Here is a 6000-nt window from a genome sequence, read left to right as displayed (position 1 = left end):
CTATATTGATAACAGTGTTTGTTTCAATGTAGTTTTGTAACCCACTCACCTTTGTTTTGCCTATGACCTTGTTAGAGTCAGACATAAAAGGTAGCATTTCAATCTATGTTGCCTGTGTAATTGCATTCGTTATTGATCATGAGTCGTGAACTCTCGCCTCTTCTAAGGCGACCATATATTATTTGAAGCTATTTCATTTTTTAGGCTGGAACTGTTCAAATTATAAAGTCTTCTCAGATTTAATAATGTCAAAGATGCTGCAAATCAGTAAATGCCACAACCATCCATTAGCACATATTAATTGGTCCTACTACTACCTTACACGGGTAGCATATTATACATGCATATTACTGCAGGTAGAATTGTTGCTAGGTAAAATTACATTGGTCTATGAGAAACCGTGATCTCTCTGCAAGAATCAGTATTCATAAGCTGAGACAATTCCACATTTCAGTAAAGAGAGAGAGTGTGTGAGAGAGATAGAGAGGTCACATGTTGTGAATCTTGAATTGGTGCTATTAATGTTTGGTAATGTGCTTCATGGGCATGCATAAAAGAGATTAACGCCACATTACCAAATCATATTTACTGAAGCACTATTTGCATAATGGAGTGTGTAATGGAATTTTTACGTGCACTATAATTTCATAAACTTCAGAAACGGTAAGTATTTGTGCTTTTCTTCCATTTACAGTCAGATGTCATTGTACTCATAAACTGAGAAAGTGTTCCAATCCGATCCAACAGGATGCAAATGGTTTGCTTTGACAACAATTCAATTCAGATTTGATTTTTCACTAAATGATGTGATGCATAATAAATTCTGGATGCTGGTCAGGATTGATTTAAATTTGATTTGATTATGTTGGTATGATGCATATATATTTTCCCAACATTCCAGTTCATAAAATTCATAATATATTGGTGTTATTCTAGAAGTTATAATTTATAGCGAGGATTATTAGTGGGGCTTTCTAATGGAATGCCTTGGCAGCCACAACTATGGAATATTTATGCCAGTAGGTCTATATATTTTTAGATAATTAGAATGATTTCTGAAGATCAGCTGTTGAAAGTTCAGTACACAGTAACCACAAGAGCATGGGCGTAGGTTTGGTCTAAGCTTTGGTGGGGACACCCCCCCCCCCAACCCCCCGGAATTCTTTTGTTGTAAGATACCAGTGATTTCATGGTGATATGATATCAGACTGTTGGCAATACAGAATATCACAATACAGAACTGAATCTACTTCATCTCATTATATTGTATCCTGACCCCGATATACCATCCTGTATACTGTCCCTAAAGAGCTAGTATAACTTTATAATCTCAAAAATGCACTCTCAAAAAATACAAATAAAATCCTGAGACTGTGTAATGCTGAACAAACCAAACGTTTTATTAACATAAATTATGTACATTAGTATTTACACTAACAAAAAATACTCTGCCACAAGGAAACAAATCTAAATAAATAAACATAATAACCTTGTTTCTATTATAAACACTATTTATAATCCAGTACACTCACATTTATGTTGACTGCAAGATTCTAAGTTAAGGTACAGGCTAATTGACATTCAGGTATTTGCTAACGTAGCATTCTATCATCCTGGGTAACACATACTATCACCAGTTAATACTATTTTCCACAGTAGAATCTGCATTTGAAAGCCTGGTCAGTCACTACTGCGAGTTTATTTGTGTGGCTAGCTTGTTATTTTGCCTACTTACACTCTGACTCTGCTTTATGAAAAAGCTTCTTATGTCCCCTTTCTTCTTCTTGGGTGGCATCTACAAAGTACAAAAAGGGGCAAAAAAAACGGAATATTAAAATGTTTTTACTCTGGCCTTTGTATGTGGCAGAGAGACAGCCCTGGTAACTTACCGTCGGCATCGTCAACACACACACATCGATTCAAATAGCAGTGCAAAGATCCAAATAGCAGTTCAAAGGAGCTTGCTAAATATTGGTGGGGACAAATTTGTCATCTCAAAATATTGATAGGGACTAGTACCTAGCGTCCGCCCCTAAACCTACGCCCATGCACAAGAGTTTAATATGTGTAGAACATATCTCTAGACTCATTCGGTTTAGTCACACACACCTGAGCTTTTAATGATAATTTCCCATTCTTTCTATAAAGAGGTATTTGTCATCATATCTGGCTAATGAATTGACTTTATTCTTTTCTTTTCTCTGTCATGTTTGATGAATTCGCTATGGAAATTACCATGGAGGCCTGCGGGGGCCCCGTGGAGGATAACACACAGCACACATTAGGGAGGATATATGTCTCCCTGTGCTTGACTGGAACAAGGAAAATAAGTTCTCAGATCAAAACACTCCACAAATAAATGGCCTCCCTAGAGATGGTGTGAGGACAAAGCCAGCAAAAACAGGGACAGTGAGAGGACAGAGGACTTGTTTACACCTGGTATTAACATCTGTCTTTTTGTCAGGCAAAATAGATGGCTGTTTACACCTTGATTTAACATGCGTCTCAATGCTTCAATTTGTTGTTGGATTTTACTGAAAGAAGATCAGTTGTCCTTTACATTTCTTTTCAAGCCAGTAAAAAAGAATAGGTGACAAATCTTTGTAATCAATATTATATAATTAAATAATGTTCCTAATTAAATAAAATAATTAAAATCCTAATTAAAATACAAAATGAATAATGTTACCTTGCATATGATGTATAGATTATTTTGTGCATAATTATTTTATCTATCTTGTCTATTAAGTGAACTAATATGCTGCTGAGCAAACCTATTTGGCCTCTCTAAACCAATCATTTCCCAAGACTGGTATAATGAGCCAATCAGAATTTAGTATCTACCAGCCCCGCCTATGCTTATCGGAATGGTTGTGTGAGAAGAGTTAGCAGTTTATTAACTACCCATCCTTAATCTAGAAAACTACAAGAGTAACATTAACCAACATTGACCCAGTTAACTCCCACTAGAGTTACATTCAACTCCCTGGCAGTTCCAGACAAAATCATTCTGTGCTAGAGGCCTTAGCGACGCCTACGTTTTGCTAATTAATAACGGCGGGCACGAGTTCCCTCATTCAAAATAATCCATATTCATCAAACGCTTAAAACGAAGGTAAGGACACATTTATGCACGTATATACACAATTGAGAACATTTGTAATCAATTATTAGTGAATGAGACCCAGCAAGGGCTGAGGCTGGCGTTTGAATATGGATTCATTGACCTGTCAGCACATTTGGGTCACTCAGGGCCGGTATAAGAAGTCAGCAAAACCTCAAGGAAGTTCAAGTTCGCCGATGATCCTGTTCATGTAGCACAGGCTACTAATACACAAGCCTACTAGAAGTATATCCAATCAGTTCTATTTTCAAAATCAGTATTTTGGAGCAGGATAAGTTGCTTGGATAATTTAAATGTATTGCATATATGTTAGTGTAATATATTCATAAGCCGTTGTATTTGTTTTCACTAATTTTCAGTTACCAATCAGTGGCAGTGTCTGTAACTGATGGGAGGTCATGGCTTGTTTGCTGTCACCAGCAGAGGGCGCTCTGTCAATGCCACATGGGTGCTGTGACTCTGCTCTCGTATGCAAAACTGTCTCTCAGCTCCCTCTGGGTCTTTGAGTAGAAGGGTCTGTGTTTTATGTCTGCTTGTACAGAGCTCAAATAGACTTGAATTTTGCATGTTGAGTGTTTTCTCTCTCTCTCCCTCTCTCTTTATCAATCTGTTATTAAAGTAGACACCTTTTTCTGATTATTTTTTACTCCATAGATTTTTTCTTTCTTTCTTTTTCTTTCTTTCTTTCCGAAAACCTTTCTTTTTTGGAGGTTCAAATAGCATATATTGACAAACTATTATGTTTTTTTCTTGTTTCTTTTCTTTTTTAATTTTTTTTCTTTTTTTTTTTTGCAAATGAAAATAAAATGTGTGAGTAGTCTACTTTAAAAATAATATATAAAATGTAGTTAATTAATTTGATATTTAAATACAAGTTAAGCTATATGCTGCTGAAAAACCATTAAATGATGCATCTTACTGGTCTTATTCTGAATGATTAATATATGTGTATATGAATTATACTGTGTGTCTGTGTATAGACAGATAGATAGATGTGAATAAATCCACCTTTAAGATCATGAATCCATCGGGAATCTCAAATGCTGTAGATTTCTAGTTGTGAGAACCACTGAATGGTTCTCGTCCAGGTATCTGATCCATGAAGCAGTGCATTATTTGTCTGATGGATGAGTAACCTGGCCATGCTGTCAGCTCTGACATTTGTTTGTCTGCGCTATTACAGACGTGTGTGTGATTGATAACTGAGCATGCTCTCAAGCAGACCTATGGGTGTTTGATAGCTATGTAGTGTGCGTTTGTGTGCACATACTTGATCGTGTGTGTTTTCTCAATCTGCAGTCCTTGTTCACCCTGCAGCCTTGTGTCTGCTATCCAGATGGACTCATTACAACGATTCCTACACAGCTGTAAGGAGCTTGCTCTACTTTTGTGTACAAAAAAGACATTTGAGCATAAGCAGAGATGCTACATTTTTGCTCTTTTTGTGTGTCAGGCCAGGCATCTGCAGATGAAAGGAAGGGGCTGACGGAGAATTGCCATATGACCAATCGATACTGAGATGACAGTAGCAGGATGTTATGCGTGTTGCTGTCAGGTAAGACACGTTCAATTGTGTGGAGTTGAGTTTAAATTTAGTTCTGAAAGTAACTTGTGTACTTGAGCAGTATAAGTTTTGGAACAGGTTCAGTAGGTCTTCAGAGATGAGAAACTTGGACAATATTCATCTTTTCCTGAGAACTCAAAATATAATGTGCAGCCAAAAGAAGGACTGGTGAAAAATGTTTGGCCCCTATCCTAGATGGTGAATGTCACAAATAGAGGAAATAAACTGATAATATCAGAACTTGATAACAGAATAATTATTAATCCATGATGTCCTTTTGGTGTATGTGTGTGTGTGTGTGTGTGACTTCTGCAGGTCACTATCATATCAGATAATGCGTTTATGATATATGACTTCAGATGTCCAGGTTTTCTTAACATTGTTTTTAATGCTAAGGCAAGCACCACTGCTTAAAGGTTTTGGGGTTTGTTGTAGGATGAAGTGGTCTGTGATTTTTGCAAAAAGTCATAGACTTGCACTGACCAAGGTACACGAAGCCCCTGGGCAGTAAGCAACTAGTAAACTATAGATGTCCTAGCAACTGGATAGCAGTACACCAACAACCACAGATAATATGTTAGCATAATTTTGCACAGGTATACAACAGCAGTGGCATAATAATAATAATAATAATAATAATAATAATGTGTATATATACAGGTGTATCTCAATAAATTAGAATGTCATGGGAAAGTTCATTTATTTCAGTAATTCAACTCAAATTGTGAAACTTGTGTATTAAATAAATTCACCAAAAAAGCACCAATTCACCATTCCAATCTCACCAAATTAGAATATGGTGACATGTCAATCAACTAATCAACTCAAAATACCTGCAAAGATTTCCTGAGCCTTCAAAATGGTCTCTCAGTTTGGTTCACTAGACTACACAATCATGGGGAAGACTGCTTATCTGACAGTTGTCCAGAAGACAATCATTGAAACCCTTCACAAGGAGGGTAAGCCACAAACATTCATTGCCAAAGAAGCTGGCTGTTCACAGAGTGCTGTATCCAAGTGTGTTAACAGAAAGTTGAGTGGAAGGAAAACGTGTGGAAGAAAAAGATGCACAACCAACCGAGAGAACCGCAGCTTTGTGAGGATTGTCAAGCAAAATCAATTCAAGAATTTGAGTGAACTTCACAAGGAATGGACTGAGGCTGGAGTCAAGGCATCAAGAGACACCACACAAAGAAGTGTCAAGGAATTTCCTGAACCACAGACAACGTCAGAGGCGTCTTACCTGGGCTATGGAGAAGAAGAAGAACTGGACTGTTGCCCAGTGGTCCAAAGTCCTCTTTTCAGATGAGAG

At 37.1% G+C, this 6000-nt stretch overlaps 1 long non-coding RNA gene across 1 annotated transcript in view; it reads left to right on the top strand.

Annotated features, from left to right (window-relative positions):
* Nucleotides 1-2893: 2893 nt before the first annotated feature.
* LOC132143030 (uncharacterized) overlaps nt 2894-6000 on the top strand; it is a 59098-nt gene continuing 55991 nt past the window's right edge. The window contains exons 1-3 of the long non-coding RNA XR_009434157.1: nt 2894-3115; nt 4424-4491; nt 4578-4679. This is a non-coding gene — a long non-coding RNA (uncharacterized LOC132143030). The remainder of the gene's footprint in view (nt 3116-4423; nt 4492-4577; nt 4680-6000) is intronic.

The sequence above is a fragment of the Carassius carassius genome, chromosome 7 (assembly GCF_963082965.1).
Source record: "Carassius carassius chromosome 7, fCarCar2.1, whole genome shotgun sequence".
In the NCBI taxonomy this organism is placed as follows: domain Eukaryota; kingdom Metazoa; phylum Chordata; class Actinopteri; order Cypriniformes; family Cyprinidae; genus Carassius; species Carassius carassius.
This window is presented reverse-complemented; position numbering and strand designations above follow the sequence as displayed.